The sequence below is a fragment of the Budorcas taxicolor genome, chromosome 10 (assembly GCF_023091745.1).
Source record: "Budorcas taxicolor isolate Tak-1 chromosome 10, Takin1.1, whole genome shotgun sequence".
Lineage (NCBI taxonomy): Eukaryota > Metazoa > Chordata > Mammalia > Artiodactyla > Bovidae > Budorcas > Budorcas taxicolor.
The window spans coordinates 37,178,139-37,196,501 of record NC_068919.1 but is presented as its reverse complement, the minus strand read 5'-3'; the positions used below and the strand labels follow the sequence as shown (position 1 = coordinate 37,196,501).

Here is an 18,363-nt window from a genome sequence, read left to right as displayed (position 1 = left end):
ATAATCATGATGGTATGATCACTCACCTAGAGCCAGATATCTTGGAATGTGAAGTCAAGTGGGCCTTAGAAAGCATCATTATGAACAAAGCTAGTGGAGGTGATGGAATTCCAATTGAGCTGTTTCAAATCCTGAAAGATGATGCTGTGAAAGTGCTGCACCCAATATGCCAGCAAATTTGGAAAACTCAGCAGTGGCCACAGGACTGGAAAAGGTCAGTTTTCATTCCAATCCCAAAGAAAGGCAATGCCAAAGAATGCACAAACTGCCACACAATTGCACTCATCTCACATGCTAGTAAGGTAATGCTTAAAATTCTCCAAGCCAGACTTCAGTAATACGTGAACCATGAATTCCCTGATGTTCAAGCTGGTTTTAGAAAAGGCAGAGGAAACAAAGATCAAATTGCCAACATCCGCTGGATCATCAAAAAAGCAAGAAAGTTCCAGAAAAACATCTATTTCTGCTTTATTGACTATGCCAAAGCCTTCAACTGTGTGGATCACAACAAACTGTGGAAAATTCTGAAAGAGATGGGAATACCAGACCACTAGACCTGCCTCTTGTGAAACATGTATGCAGGTCAGGAAGCAACAGTTAGAACTGGACATAGAACAGACTGGTTCCAAATAGGAAAAGGACTACGTCAAGGCTGTATATTGTCACCCTGCTTATTTAACTTCTATGCAGAGTACATCATGAGAAACGCTGTACTGGAAGAAACACAAGCTGGAATCAAGATTGCCAGGAGAAATATCAATAACCTCAGATATGCAGATGACACCACCCTTATGGCAGAAAGTGAAGAAGAACTAAAAAGCCTCTTGATGAAAGTGAAAGAGGAGAGTGAAAAAGGTGGCTTAAAGCTCAACATTCAGAAAATGAAGATCATGGCATCTGGTCCCATCACTTCATGGGAAATAGATGGGGAAACAGTGGAAACAGTGTCAGACTTTATTTTGGGGGGCTCCAAAATCACAGCAAAAGGTGACTGCAGCCATGAAATTAAAGGATGCTTACTCCTTGGAAGGAAAGTTATGACCAACCTAGATAGCATATTCAAAAGTAGAGACATTACTTTGCCAACAAAGGTCCATCTAGTCAAGGCTATGGTTTTTCCTGTGGTCATGTATGGATGTGAGAGTTGGACTGTGAAGAAAGCTAAGCACTGAAGAATTGATTATTTTTTACTGTGGTGTTGGAGAAGACTCTTGAGAGTCCCTTGGACTGCAAGGAGATCCAACCAGTCCATCCTAAAGGAGATCAGTCCTGGGTGTTCTTTGGAAGGACTGATGTTGAAGCTGAAACTCCAATACTTCGGCCACCTCATGCGAAGAGTTGACTCATTGGAAAAGACTCTGATGCTGGGAGGGATTGAGGGCAGGAGGAGAAGGGGACGACAGAGGATGAGATGGCCAGATGGCATCACCCACTCAATGGACATGAGTTTTGGTAAAGTCCGGGAGTTGGTGATGGACAGGGACGCCTGGTGTGCTGTGGTTCATGGGGTCACAAAGAGTTGGACATGACTGAGTGACTGAACTGAACTGAACAGGAAAAGAAAACTATTTAAAATGCACACATATGGAAGCTAAACAACACACTTCTGAATAACCAACAGATCATGGAAGAAATGACAGTCAATATATGCATAGAAACAAATGAAAATGAAAACGCAACACAAAACCAATGGGATTCAGTAAAAGCAGTGCTAAGAGGAAAGTTCATAGCAATACAAGCTTACCTCCAAAAATCAAATAAATGACCTAACTTTACACCTAAAGCAACTAGAAAAAGAAGAAATGAAGAATGCCAGGGTTAGTAGAAGGAAGGAAATCATAAAAATCAGAGCAGAATTCAATGAAAAAGAAACAATGGAGACTACAGAAAAAATCAACAAAACTAAGAGCCAGTTCTTTGGGAAGATAAATAAGACAAACCATTAGCCAAACTCATTAAGGAAAAATAGGAGAAGAATCAAATCAACAAAATTAGAAATAAAAATGGAGAAATCAAAACAGACAACACAGAAATACAAAGGATCATAAAATATTACTACATATGGCAACTATATGCCAACAAAATGGACAACTTGGAAGTAATGGATGAATTTTTAGAATAGTATAACCTTCCAAAACTGAACCAGGAAGAAATAGAAAATCTTAACAGACCCTTCACCAGCATTGAAATCGAAACTGTAATCAAAAATCTTCCAACAAACAAAAGTCCAGGACCAGATGGTTTCACAGGTGAATTCTACCAAAAATTTAGAGAACAACCAGTATCTATCCTACTCAAACTCTTCCAGAAAATTTCAGAGGAAGTGAAGGTAAACTCCCAAACTCATTCTACGAGGCCACTATCACCCTAACACCAAAACAAGACAAAGATGACACAAAAGAAGAAAACCACAAGCCAATATCACTGATACACATAGATGCAAAAATCCCCCACAAAGCTTCAGCAAACAGAATCCAATAACATTTTGAAAAGATCATACGTTATGACCAGGTGGGCTTTATGCCAGGAATGCAAAGACTCTTCAATATTCACAATTCAATCAATGTGATACACCACATTAATAAATTGAAAGATAAAAACCATATGATTATTTCAATAGATGCAGAGAAAGTCTTTGACAAAATTCAACATCCATTTATGATTAAAACTCTCCAGGAAGTAGGCCTAGAAGGAACATACCTCAACATAATAAAAGCCATCTATGATAAACCCACAGCATATATCATACTCAATGGTGAAAAAATGAAAGCATTTCCTCTAAAGTCAGGAATAAGACAAGGGTGCCCACTCTCACCGCTACTATTCAACATAGTGTTGGAAGTTTTAGCCACAGCAATCAGAGGAAAAAAAGAAATAAAAGGAATCCAGATTGGAAAAGAAGAAGTAAAACTCTCACTGTTTGCAGATGGCATGATCCTCTACAGAGAAAACCCTAAAGACTCCACCAGAAGATTACTAGAGCTAATCAGTGAATATAGTAAAGTTGCAGGATATAAAATTAACACAGAGAAATCCTTTGCATTCCTATACACTAACAATGAGAAAACAGAAAGAGAAATTAAGAAAACAATCCCATTTACCATTGCAACAAAAATAATAAAATACTTAGGAATAAATTTACCTAAAGAAACAAAAGACCTATATATATATATAGGTTTTATATAACTATAAAACAGTGATGAAAGAAATCAAATATGATACCAAAAAATGGAGAAATATACCATGTTCATGGATCAGAAGTCAATATAGTGAAAATGAGTATACTATCCAAAGCGATCTGTAGATTTAATGCAATCCCTATCAAGCTACCAGCAGTATTTTTCAAAGAACTAGAACAAATAATTTCACAGTTTGTATAGAAACACAGCTCAGTTCAGATCAGTCACTCAGTTGGGTCCAGCTCTTTGCAACGCAATGGACTGCAGCACACCAGGCTTCCCTGTCCATCACCAACTCCCGGAACCTACTCAAACTCATGTCCACTGAGTCGGTGATGCCATCCAACCATCTCATTCTCTGTTGTCCCCTACTTCTCCCACCTTCAATCTTTCCCAGCATCAGGGTCTTTTCAAATGAGTCAGTTCTTTGCATCAGATGGCCAAATTATTGAAGTTTCAGCATCAGTCCTTCCAATGAATATTCAGGATTGATTTCCTTTAGGATTGACTGGTTGGATCTCCTTGCTGTCCAAGGGACTCTTATCTTCTCCAACACCACAGTTCAAAAGCATCAATTCTTTGGTGCTCAGCTTTCTTTATAGTCCAACTCTCACATCCATACATGACTACTGGAAAAACCATAGCTTTGATTAGATGGACCTTTGTTGGCAAAGTAATAGGTAACCTCAAATAACCAAAACAGTCTTGAGAAAGAAGAATGGTACTGGAGGAATCAACCTGCCTGACTTCAGACTAAACTACAAAGTTACAGTCATCAAGACAATATGGTACCAGCACAAAGACAGAAATATAGATCAATGAAACAAAATAGAAAGCCCAGAGATGAATCCATGCACCTATGGACACTTTATCTTTGACAAAGGATGCAAAAATATACATTGGAGAAAAGACAATCTCTTTAACAAGTGGTGCTGGGAAAACTGGTCAACAACCTGTAAAAGAATGAAACTAGAACACTTTATAACACCATACACAAAAATAAACTCAAAATGGATTAAAGATCTAAATGTAAGACCAGAAACTATAAAACTCCTAGAGGAAAACATAGGCAGAACACTTTATGACATAAATCACAGTAAGATCCTCTATGACCCACCTCCCAGAGTAATGGAAATAAAAGCAAAAATAAATAAATGGGACCTAATTAAACTTAAAAGCTTTTGCACAATGAAGGAAACTATTAGCAAGGTGAAAAGACAGCCTTCAGAATGGGAGAAAATAATAGCAAATGAAGCAACTGACAAAGAATTACTCTCAAAAATATACAAGCAGCTCATGCAGCTCAATACCAGAAAAATAAATGACCCTATCAAAATATGGGCCAAAGAAGTAAACAGACATTTCTCCGAAGAAGACATACAGATGACTAACAAACACATGAAAAGATGCTCAACATCAGTCATTATCAGAGAAATGCAAATCAAAACCACAATGAGGTACCATCTTACATTGGTCAGAATGGCTGCCTTCAAAAAGTCTACAAACAATAAGTGCTAGAGAGGTGTGGAGAAAAGGGAACCTTCTTACACTGTTGGTGGGAATACAAACTAGTACAGCCACTATGGAGAACAGTGTGGAGAAACCTTTAAAAACTGGAAACAGAACTGCCATTTGACCCAGCAATCCCACTGCTGAGCAAGCACACCAAGGAAATCAGAATTGAAAGAAACATGTGTACCCCAATATTTATTGCAACACTGTTTACAATAGCTAGGACATGGAAGCAACCTAGATGTCCATCAGCAGATGAATGGATAAGAAAGTTATGCAATCCCACTGCTGGACATACACACCGAGGAAACCAGAATTGAAAGAGACACGTGTACCCCAGTGTTCATTGCAGCACTGTTTATAATAGCCAGGACATGGAAACAACCTAGATGTTCATCAGCAGATGAATGGATAAGAAAGCTGTGGTACATATACACAATGGAGTATTACTCAGCTGTTAAAAAGAATACATTTGAATCAGTTCTGATGAGATGGATGAAACTGGAGCCAATTATACAGAGTGAAGTAAGCCAGAAAGAAAAACACCAATACAGTATACTAACACATATATATGGAATTTGGAAAGATGGTAATGATGACCCTGTATGCGAGACAGCAAAAGACACAGATGTATAGAATGGACTTTTGGACTCTGTGGGAGAGGGCCAGGGTGGGATGATTTGGGAGAATGGCATTGAAACATGTATACTATCATGTAAGAAATGAATCGCCAGTCTATGTCCGATGAAGGATACAGGATGCTTGGGGCTGTGCATGGGGATGATCCAGAGAGATGATATAGGGTGGGAGGTGGAAGGGGGGTTCATGTTTGGGAACTCATGTACACTCGTGGTGGATTCATGTCAATGTATGGCAAAACCAATACAGTATTGTAAAGTAAAATAAAGTAAAAATAAAAATTTTAAAAAAAGTTATGGTACATTTACACAATGGAATATTACTCAGCTAAAAAACAAACAGCATTTGAGTCAGTTCTAATGAGGTGGATGAAACTGGAGCCTATAATACAGATTGAAGTAAGTCAGAAAGAAAAACAATACAGTATATTCATGCATATATGTGGAATTTAGATAGATGGTAATGACCACCCTATATGTAAGACAGCAAAAGAGACACAGATGTAAAGAACAGACTTTTGGACTGGGTGGGAGAAGGTGAGTGTGGGATGATTTGAGAGAACAGCACTGAAACATGTATATTACCATATGTGAAACAGATGACCAGTCCAAGTTCAATCCATGAAACAGGAAACTCAAAGTCAGTGCACTAGGACAACCAGAGGGATGGGATGCAGAGGGAGGTAGAAGAGGGGTTCAGAACGGGGGTACACATGTACCCATGGCTGATTCATGTCAGTGTATGGCAAAACCACCATAATATTGTAAAGTAACTAGCCTCCAATTAAAATAAATAAATTAATAATAATTTTAAAAAAACTTAGGGTTACCAAAGAGTAAAGTGGGGAGGGGATAAATTGGGGATTAATAGATACACACTACTATATATAAAATAAATAAACAAGAAAGACCTACTGTATAGTACAAGGAGCTATATTCAATATCTTGTGCAACCTATAGTGGTAAAATCTGAAAAAGAATATATATATAGAACCACTTTGCTATATATCTGAAACATGTAAATCAACTATACTTCAATAAAAAATAAAATATTTTTTTAAAAAGAAGTTGCTTGCAAAAGCAGGGGACACAGATTTGATTCCTGGTCAGGGAAGATCCCTCATATTCCTTAGTTGTCATTGGACAACTAAGCCCATGTATCACAACTACTGCACCCTAAAAAAAAAAAAAAAATGCTATCAGTGACTACAGCAGCTTGTTGGTTCACAATTTCACAATTATAAAATTTTTAAGAAAAAATCTAATTGCTACTACTCATCTCATCACTTTGAGTTAAGTCCCAAGTTATGGAACCCTAGACAAACCCATCAGTTGTGTGGAGGGAGAGGCAGTGCACAGTCTTATTGCTGTTGTCTGCCCTGAGTCTTAGTTCTGGCACACAGGATCTCCTTGTAGCATGTGGGCACTTAGTTGCAGCATGCAAGGTCAACTTCCCTGACCAGGGATTGAACCCAGGCCCACTGCATTGGGAGCTCAGAGTCTTGACCACTGGACCACCAAGGAAGTTCTGGCAGTTTGTTTTCTTCCATCCGCTACCCATTCAGAAATTTCTAAGGCGGTATGACTGGGTCAGGAAATGTCCTGCATCTTTAATATAAAAGCAATTATATATGATAGCATTATTTTCATTAATTATTCAATAGCATTATTTTTGGTAGAAAAATAGAAACTATTTAAATATCAGTTAATTTATATTCATACATTAAAAATGATGGGATAGTCTGTATTTATTCACATGAAAATACACTTATCACATACAGATTTTTAAAGGATAACATTAAGTAGAATCAAGTACGATTTTATTTCTATATATTATGCACAGAAAATTCTGGAAGGGTATTGATCAAAATGTTAACAGTGGTTAGTTTTGGGTGATGGGATTATAAATTCATTTCATTTTCTCTTTAAATGTTTTTATGTACTTATGATTAAACGTTTTTCTTTTATTAAAACAATAGAATAAAGCCAATTACATTCTGTAGAAGGAGATAGAAGAATAAATTCTATCAACAAATGAGTGAATTTAAAACACAAAAACAAACAAACAAAAAATGCAGTACATCCATAATACTCCTCAATATAATTTTTTTTAATAAACTACTGATTCAGGCAATAACATGGATGAATTTCAACATTCTGGATGAAGAAGCCAGATATAGATAAAGCCAGATATATATTTTGTTTCTGAAGAAGCCAGACACAAAATTGTTAACAGGTACAAACTTCTCGTTACAAAATAAATATTGGAGATAATAACATGATGAGAATAAATAAAACTGCTGTATGATAGAAAAGTTAAGAGTGTAGCTCCTAAGAGTTCTCATCATAAAAAAAAATTTTTTTAATCTCTCTTTCTTTTTTATTTGTGTAAGATGATGGATGGTGACTAAACTTACTGTGGCAGTCATTTCACAATATATGTAATGAAGTCATTATGCTGTGCACAGTGCTATACGTCAATTATATCTCAATCAAACTGGAAAAACATTTAAAATAAAAGAATAAAAGTTAAAAAAAAGACTCAGTTACTGAAGAAGCCATCCCTCGATGGAAAATAACGACTATAGCCAGTAGAAACATAAGGATTAAATAATTTAATCATACAGTATGTGAGCTTCAACAGTGATACAAATTGCAATGGCTTGAAATCTAACTGTATGTTCAAATTCATGAGATCATAATAAAGTTTTAAATATTGATCACCTTCAGATAATGATAGGGACCTAACTCATTATCTTGAAAACTAATACATAAAGGTACAGCAGCAGATATGATCTAGCTTTTTTTATATGAACAGCACCCTTTAGAACCCCATGAAGAGTATGAAAGATTTGGACACGACTGAGTGATTGAACAACTAGGTAATCAAATGGGAGATAAGGGGAAGTGACTCTTTATAAAAATATTCCAATAAACAATGAAAAAAGAAATAATAAAGTAGAAAATACTATTCATAACTACCAATGAATGACTGACATAAGCATTAAATATCAATTGCTGCCAAAAAATTACAAAAAGAGAGAAAACTAGACAAGTACCTCCTATAACTATTAATACAGGTATTATGTATAGTCTTGACAAAGGAATCAAGTCTGTATCAGATCCTCCCTCTGGATTTAGCAGCCAATGTGTTAGAAATCGGAGAAGGCAATGGCACTCTACTCCAGTACTCTTGCCTGAAAACTCCCATGGATGGAGGAGCCTGGTGGGCTGCAATCCATGGGGTCGCGAAGAGTCGGGTACGACTGAGCAACTTCACTTTCACTTTTCACTTTCCTGCGTTGGAGAAGGAAATGTCAACCCACTCCAGTATTCTTGTCTGGAGAATCCCAGGGACAGCAGAGCCTGGTGGGCTGCCGCCTATGGGGTCGCAAGAGTCAGACACGACTGAAGCGACTTAGCAGCAGCAGCAACAGCAGTAGCACCAGCACTGTTAGAAATATCCAGAACAAGGAAACACACTGAACTGTACCAAAAGGATAGGATCACTAAAATCCAGAAATTTTTAATATGGGAAACTCTACATAACAAATTTTCCAAGTTTTTAGTTGTAAGGAAATGAAAGGGATGGAAAAGGTATGGGGTTAAATTGACAATTTAAAAAGACTTAAAAGCATGTTAAATTTTTTAAAATGTAAACTAAACTAGAATGTCTAGGGATACATATTTTAGTGTTAAAACTGTAAAAAATTCAAGGAAGACACTATTATTATAAAAGTTAGGATAATGGCAGGAGGAAGAAGGTTATAATAGGAATGGTACATATAGAAGAGGGTTCTCGGGTCACCTCTTCTCTCTCATCTCTGGAAAGGTTCTATTTCTTGACCTGGACAATGCTTCAGTTCAGTTCAGTCACTCAGTCGTGTCTGACTCTTTGCGACCCCATGAATCGCAGCACACCAGGCCTCCCTGTCCATCACCAACTCCCGGAGTTCACTCAGACTCACGTCCATCGAGTCAGTGATACCATCCAGCTGTCTCATCCTCTGTCGTACCCTTCTCCTCCTGCCCCCAATCCCTCCCACCATCAGAGTCTTTTCCAATGAGTCAACTCTTCGCATGAGGTGGCCAAAGTACTGGAGTTTCAGCTTTAGCATCATTCCCTCCAAAGAAATCCCAGGGCTGATCTCCTTCAGAATGGACTGGTTGGATCTCCTTGCAGTCCAAGGGACTCTCAAGAGTCTTCTCCAACACCACAGTTCAAAAGCATCAATTCTTCGGTGCTCAGCCTTCTTCACAGTCCAACTCTCCATCCATACATGACCAGAAGAAAAACCATAGCCTTGACTAGATGGACCTTAGTCGGTAAAGTAATGTCTCTGCTTTTGAATATATTATCTAGGTTGCTCATAACTTTTCTTCCAAGGAGTAGGCGTCTTTTAATTTCATGGCTGCAGTCACCATCCGCAGTGATTTTGGACCCCCCAAAAATAAAATCTGACACTGTTTCCACTGTTTCCCCATCGATTTCCCATGAAGTGATGGGACCGGATGCCATGATCTTTGTTTTCTGAATGTTGAGCTTTAAGCCAACTTTTTCACTCTTCTCTTTCACTTTCATCAAGAGGCTTTTTAGCTCCTCTTCACTTTCTGCCATAAGGGTGGGGTCATCTGCATATCTGAGGTTATTGATATTTCTCCCGGCAATCTTGATTCCAGCTTGTGTTTCTTCCAGTCCAGTGTTTCTCATGATGTACTCTGCATAGAAGTTAAATAAGCAGGGTGACAATATACAGCCTTGACATACTCCTTTTCCTATTTGGAACCAGTCTGTTGTTCCATGTCCAGTTCTAACTGTTGCTTCCTGATCTGCATACAGATTTCTCAAGAGGCAGGTCAGGTGGTCTGGTATTCCCATCTCTTTCAGAATTTTCCACAGTTTATTGTGATCCACACAGGCAAAGGCTTTGGCATAGTCAATAAAGCAGAAATAGATGTTTTTCTGGAACTCTCTTGCTTTTCCATGATCCAGCGGATATTGGCAATTTGATCTCTGGTTCCTCTGCCTTTTCTAAAACCAGCTTGAACATCAGGGAGTTCACAGTTCAAGTACTGCTGAAGCCTGGCTCAGAGAATTTTGAGCATTACTTTACTAGCATGTGAGATGAGTGCAATTGTGTGGCAGTTTGAGCATTCTTTGGCATTGCCTTTCTTTGGGATTGGAATGAAAACTGACCTTTTCCAGTCCTGTGGCCACTGCTGAGTTTCCAAATTTGCTGGCATATTGAGTGCAGCACTTTCACAGCATCATCTTTCAGGATTTGAAACAGCTCCACTGGAATTCCATCACCTCGACTAGCTTTGTTCATAGTGACGCTTTCTAAGGCCCACTTGACTTCACATTCCAGGATGTCTGGCTCTAGATGAGTGATCACATCATCATGATTATCCCGGTCATGAAGATCTTTTTTGTACAGTTCTTCCGTGTATTCTTGCCACCTCTTCTTAATATTTTCTGCTTCTGTTAGGTCCATACCATTTCTGTCCTTTATCGAGCTCATCTTTGCATGAAATGTTCCCTTGGTATCTCTAATTTTCTTGAAGAGATCTCTAGTCTTTCCCATTCTGTTGTTTTCCTCTATTTCTTTGCATTGATCCCTGAAGAAGGCTTTCTTATCGCTCCATGCTATTCTTTGGAACTCTGCATTCAGATGATTATATCTTTCCTTTTCTCCTTTGCTTTTTGCCTCTCTTCTTTTCACAGCTATTTGTAAGGCCTCCCCAGACAGCCATTTTGCTTTTTTGCATTTCTTTTCCATGGGGATGGTCTTGATCCCTGTCTCCTGTACAATGTCACGAACCTCATTCCATAGTTCATCAGGCACTCTATCTATCAGATCTAGTCCCTTAAATCTATTTCTCACTTCCACTGTATAATCATAAGGGATTTGATTGAGGTCATACCTGAATGGTCTAGTGGTTTTCCCTACTTTCTTCAATTTGAGTCTGAATTTGGTAATAAGGAGTTCATGATCTGAGCCACAGTCAGCTCCCGGTCTCATTTTTGTTGACTGTATAGAGCGTCTCCATCTTTGGCTGCAAAGAATATAATCAATCTGATTTCGGTGTTGACCATCTGGTGATGTCCTTGTGTAGTGTCTTCTCTTGTGTTGTTGGAAGAGGGTGTTTGCTATGACCAGTGCATTTTCTTGGCAAAACTCTATTAGTCTTTGCCCTGCTTCATTCCACATTCCAAGGCCAACTTTGCCTGTTACTCCAGGTGTTTCTTGACTTCCTACTTTTGCATTCCAGTCCCCTATAATGAAAAGGACATCTTTTTTGGGTGTTAGTTCTAAAGGGTCTTGTAGGTCTTCATAAAACCGTTCAACTTCAGTTTCTTCAGCGTTACTGGTTGGGGCATAGACTTGGATAACTGTGATATTGAATGGTTTGCCTTGGAGACGAACAGAGATCATTCTGTCATTTTTGAGACTGCATCCAAGTACTGCATTTCAGACTCTTTTGTTGACCATGATGGCTACTTCATTTCTTCTGAGGGATTCCTGCCCGCAGTAGTAGATATAATGGTCATCTGAGTTAAATTCACCCATTCCAGTCCATTTTAGTTCACTGATTCCTAGAATGTCGATGTTCACCCTTACCATCTCTTGTTTGACCACTTCCAATTTGCCTTGATTCATGGACCTCACATTTCAGGTTCCTATGCAATATTGCTCTTTACAGCATCGGATCTCGCTTCTGTCACCAGTCACATCCACAGCTGGGCATTGTTTTTGCTTTGGCTCCATCCCTTCATTCTTTCTGGAGTTATTTCTCCACTGATCTTCAGTAGCATATTGGGCACCTAATGACCTGGGGCTTTCCTCTTTTGGTATTCTATTATTTTGCCTTTTCATACTATTCATGGGGTTCTCAAGGCAAGAATACTGAAGTGCTTTGCCATTCCCTTCTCCAGTGGACCACGTCTGTCAGACCTCTCCACTATGACCTGCCCATCTTGAGTTGCCCCGCAGGCATGGCTTGGTTTCATTGAGTTAGACAAGGCTGTGGTCCTAGTGTGATTAGATTGACTAGTTTTCTGTGAATATGGTTTCAGTATCTCTGCCCTCTGATGCCCTCTTGCAACACCTACCATCTTACTCGGACAATGCTTACCTTATTATAATTCATTGCACCATATACTTGATTTGGATAATTTTCTGAATCTCTGTTTTGTTTACAATAAACATGGTTTAAAATGTAAACAGAGTTGACATAAATTTCATCCTCCTATTTTTTAGGAGGAGCTCCAATTGGATAAAAGTGAAAGAGAAGAAACTCTGAAACAACAAGATGTTAGAGGGAGGGTCTGAAAATAAACTAAAATGCCATATGGGGAAGTTAAATGTGGTATGAAAAATTCCCCAATCTCACTGTTTTGTCTAATGCCGGCAGCCAGCACGCGGGATCCCATCCATGACAAGGTCATGCAGAGAGACTTGATGGGCAAGGCAAGTCAGGTCTCAAGGGGTCCTCTGCCTGAGCATCTACCCTGAAACCAAAATTGTCTGTTTACTGTCTGCTATACTATACTCTTCTGACATTACCACCTTTCTCTGGAAAGAGTTAACTCAGAGCTCCAGTTAACAGTCTCCTGCATCTCAAAGGAATGTCTCAGTTTAAAACCCTTTGATGGCTTTCTAACTTACCTGACCGGTCTGCCCAGACTTTTACAACTTGTGATTGTTCACAGCCCCCCAACCACAAGAGGCATGCAGCTTAAAGCATCTTAAAGATATAGAGCCTTTTAGAGTTAAGAATTAGTTTGGTGAAGGGTTCCATTGTTGAGTTAATGTTTGCCACCAGGCCTCCATATCCTTTATCTTTTAGGCACCTGGGAGGATATTAATCAATGTAATCGGGATGCAGAAATAGGAATATAGTAGTTTTGATGTTAGCAACACTAGACTTTTGAGTTAATGATTTTCTCTCCGTTATAAATCACTGTACTCCTTTTTCCTTGTTATAAATTGTTATGTCCTTGCTATGTAAGAATATAACTTTATTTAGTGCTTTCTGACAGTGGCACCAGACTTTGGGAAGAACAACACTATTACCCTTATCAGGGAAGGGCTGTAAAATGCTAATTGGCCTTCTGTCCAGAAGATGATGTAAATCACCTAAGACTTGTGTATACAACTAGGTATGCAGAGAGAAAGCCTGGTCTCGATAAGAGTCAGGGCTGTTGACACTGCATAATTTTGTATTATCCATTGATCTCTATGTACAATCAAAAGTATAAAAGGCCAATAGAGGAGGGGCCAGTCACTGGAAAGACTGGTTTCCCCTGTGTCAAATCTCTCTCTCTTTCTCCCTCTCCCTCCCTCTCCTTTTCAGGCTGAATTCCCATCTGGGGTGTGGAGGCTCTCCGAGTCTACTTACTTGCCCTGGCTTCTAAGACCCGTGCAAGAGGGAGCCTAAGGCAGGGCACCCTCCGCTATTCAAGTGGGCACCGATAGCCTAACATAGATGGTGCAAGTTCCTTATCTTGGAACTTTATTAGTTTTCCACGTAAACCAAGTTATTCAGCATCTTTTCTCCACTAAATTTCCCACTACACTATTCTTTCCTAATCTTTTTTTATATTTCTAAATAAATAAGTTTTTCCTAGCCATGCTGTCCCCGCTTCGAATTACCCTGGATCCACCGGGGCTGGACCCCGGCAGTCTAACTCATATCTCTTTTCAGAATCTATTGTGCTATCCATGAGGCACAATCACATGGGAGCCTAAGAGTGAAATGATCTTTCCCAGCCTGATTCTAAAAGATAGTTTCTCAGACTATCATATTTTCTTAGATATCAGATGTATTATGCATAAGTGAACATTAAAATGACAATAATATTGGAGATACATGTATTCCTAGACTGAATCATCACTCATTGGTTTCCAAAGCAGCAACATCATCTGCAATTTCTGACAGAGGAAATCAGCCCAGCTCATACTCCTAGCTATACAAAACCATCTTGAGAAACTTAAGACAATATGTGTCTCTTGATATTCAAAGGAGATTTGTTCCAAGAGAGGACTCCCACAGACACCAAAACCCATGGATGCTCAAGTTCCTTATATTAAATGATGCAATATTTTTATATAACCTACACATATTCTCCTCTGCAGTTTAAGTAATCTCTAGACAACTTATAATATTTAATACAATGTAAAATGCTATGTAAATAGTTGCCACTGTGCACAACAAATTCAAGTTTTGCATTTTGAAAATTTCTGGATTTTTTTCAAATATTTTCAGTTTGTGGTTTGCTGACTCCACATACATGGAGCCCACAGATACAGAGCGCAACTTGTATTTCCATATTGCACCCAAACCAACTAAACTGTAAATTATATGCCCTGAGTTTCTAAAAACTCAAATTTGTCTCTTATAGTTGTTTCACTTCCTCTTTTGCCATCTTAATCATTTTTCTTTTTTTTTTTTTTTTGTACCCTTTTCTGTCCTCCATTTACCACTACCCCAAACTTGTGGATGCCAACCAAAAAAGAGACTGAAATGGAGGTGGGAGGCTGGGTACAGAGGAAGAACACATGGCAGTCTGATGAGCAGACAAAGTGTGGCACAAATAAAAGTATATTTTATAAATATCTTTTTAAATTTGTGAGGGATGTACAGGGGAAGGAAGGAGGCAAGAGGCAGGCTCATGGAAAGATCAATGCAGAAGACAGTCCAAATTGAGCCAAAGACCTGGTTTCCTCTAAAACTAGACATGATCAGGATGGACTCAGCTACTATCTAGACATGTTTCTAAAATATTATGCTACACATGAAGCCAATAGAGGGAAAAAAGGTCCCTTTCAATCCAATATATGCTAACATAATGGATGTTTAACCTGCCCTCACCAGCTTTCCCAAGCAGGCAGAACAGCTTAGTGAGTGACACATTGCACCCTGAAAGGATATATAATCTTCTTAATACTTAACACCAAACTAATCTAATCATAATGTTTCTTTAATGATTCAGAAGTTCTTCAATATGTAGAAATAACTAAAACACATCACTATAAAAATAAAACTCATCACTATAAAAATCAATTATCACTGCATGTATGATTCACAGAAATGCTATTTGAGACTCTGGTAAAGAGAATTCTGAATAAAAAACTGTACACTATAAACACTTCAGTGGGTTTCCTTTTTTCATCTTTCCTCCTTTTTCTCCAGTCAAAATTAAAATACTTACTGAGAATATAAGTCATCCACAGCAAGTAATATGACAATAAAAAAGCCTAACAACATTTCCCAAATCTAGGACACATGCTATTTTTAAAATATATCAGGCCATAAATAAATATGTTGAACACATTAATAAATGCTCCTTTCAAAAGCACTTCACTCACAAGAATGTTAAATAACTGTTCAGAAAATAAAGGACTATTGGGAATTTGAAAAGTAAGCATAATTAAGCCCTCTCCAAGTTATTCTGCATTTTTTCAAGGTTAGTTGTTCTTATAAAACATATAAATATGTATATCTTGTCTCTGAGTCAGACTCATTTTAATGTCCTGAAACAAAAGGAAATAGGAAAGTCGTAAGACACTTTCAGATGCTAGAATCTGAATGAAACTTGAATTCCTTCTATAAGCTGTGTCATTAAGTATTTTAATAATTTTTCAATGCATGGGCTGCATTTGCATCTGGCTGCAATGCATTTATATTGGCTCAAGGTTTGGCAGTAGCTGAGCAAGCTATTTTCATTGAGCATTTTGAATAATCCACCTCTACGCAAAAGCTGAATCTCTTTGGGTTAAAGAAATAGTGTTTTTATGTAAAAGACCAAACAAATATAATCCTGTTCTTCCCACTATATTAATAGGACAGAATTCAACCAATTGACTATTATTTGGGATGAATTTTTCTTTACAAATCTATTTTTGAGTTCATGACAATTTTCAGTCTCCCACAAAAAGGTACAGCATGGAAATAAAGGACCAAAAAGTTAGTTTTCAAAGCTAAAGAAACATTTCACAGACAACTGCCATATTTGGAGGGTCATCCTATTCAGGAAAGAAGTAGGTTCATCAATTTAAATTTCTCCTCTAATCTCAGTGTTGTTTTTTTAATTATTGAGCTAGAGTCATTGAGATTAAAATTTAAAAGCTCCCTTTCTCCATATTTTAACAAGCTAAATGATTTTTTTATTTATTGTTTTTAAGTCAAATTTCCTAAACTATTGAGAAGATCAATAAGAAATGAAAAAAAAAAAGAAAATCAAAAGAGCAGAGAGAGAGAAAGAGAGAAGAAAGTATCATGAAAACCCTTCTTACAGTGATGTGGAAGACATACCAAATTTAAGCACCTTACCAAATAAGATAAAGCAAAGACATTGTTTGCCACACGAAACTTTTTAAGTGCTCAGACACCAAGTCCTATCTTTCTTTAAAGTACTGCTGTTTAGTCTTCTCTCATTTCACCTTGAAAACTGCTGTAACATCTAAGAGAACTATGCTACACATCAAAAAAGGAAGAGAGTTCCAGAAAAACATCTACTTCTGCTTTATTGACTATGCCAAAGCCTTTAACTGTGTAGATTACAACAAACTGTGGGAAATTCTTCAAGAGATGGGAATACCAGACCACCTTAATTGCCTCCTGAGAAATCTGCATGCAGGTCAAGAAGCAACAGTTAGAACCTGACATGTAACAACAGACTGGTTCCAAATCAGGAAAGGAGTACATCAAGGCTGTATATCGTCACCCTGACTATTTAACTTACATGCAGAGGACATCATAAGAAATGATGAGCTGGATGAAGCACAGGCTGGAATCAAGATTGCTGGGAGAAATATCAATAACCTCAGATATGCAGATGTCAGGAAGTGAAGAGGAACTAAAGAGCCTCTTGATCAAAGTGAAAGAGGAGAGTGAAAAAGTTGGCTTAAAACTCAACATTCAGAAAACTAAGATCATGACATCCGGTCCCATCACTTCATGGGAAATAGATGGGGAAACAGTGGAAACAGTGACAGACTTTATTTTGGGGGTCTCCAAAATCACTGCAGATGGTAACTGCAGCCATGAAATTAAAAGATGCTTGCTCCTTGGAAGAAAAGTTGTGATCAACCTAGACAGCATATTAAAAAGCAGAGACATTACTTTGCAGACAAAAGTCCATCTAGTCAAAGCTATGGTTTTTCCAGTGGTCACATATGGATGTGAGAGTTGGACCATAAAGAAGTCTGAGCACTGAAGAATTAACGCTTCTGAACTGTGGTTTTGGAGAAGACTCTTGAGAGTCCTTTGGACTGCACAGAGATCAAACCAGTCAATCCTAAAGGAAATCAGCCTTGAATAGTCATTAGAAGGATTGATGAGGAAAATGAAGCTCCAATACTTTGGCCACTTGATATGAAGAGCCAACTCAGTAGAAAAGACCCCGATGCTGGGAAAGATTGAAAGCAGGAGGAGAAGGGGGCAGTGAAGGATGAGATGGTTGGATGGTGTCACCAACTCGATGGACATGAGTTTGAGCAAGATCCAAGATTTGGTGATGGACAGGGAAGCCTGGCATGCTGCAGTCTATAGGGTTGCAGAGTTGGACACGACTGAAAGACTGAACTGAACTGAATGCTACACAGAGACTAGTAAACAGGATACTAACAGGATAATTATCCAATTGCATGTAAGTCATTTTAGCTGCAATTTCCAAGTCAATGAATATAATAAAAATATGCTTTGGTGATTTGTCCAGAAGTTCTCAGACTACTGTCAGGACTTGTCCCTATACTAATGTGGCAGAAACACTGGTGTAGCCCAGAAATTATATGTCAGAAACCATGCACTGCCTCCTTCTTTCATAGAATACCAGTATTTTGCATATAATACTCTGATATTATAGCCAATATGTAATACTGGATGAAGGAAATCAGCCTTCAACTATTAACTTCAAATAAGATGATGAATGGCATTGGAAATTCTGCTGAAATAGTCAAGCACGATGATCTAATTTGAGCCCATTTTTTCCCTCTAAATGTATCCGTTCATAAAAAGCATAACAGAAG

General features: G+C 38.2%; 1 non-coding gene across 1 annotated transcript; it reads right to left on the bottom strand.

The window, feature by feature from the left end:
* Positions 1-6,780: 6,780 nt before the first annotated feature.
* TRNAG-CCC (transfer RNA glycine (anticodon CCC)) lies at positions 6,781-6,853 on the bottom strand. Its single transcript has one exon. It is a non-coding gene; the product is annotated as a tRNA-Gly (tRNA).
* Positions 6,854-18,363: the final 11,510 nt, after the last annotated feature.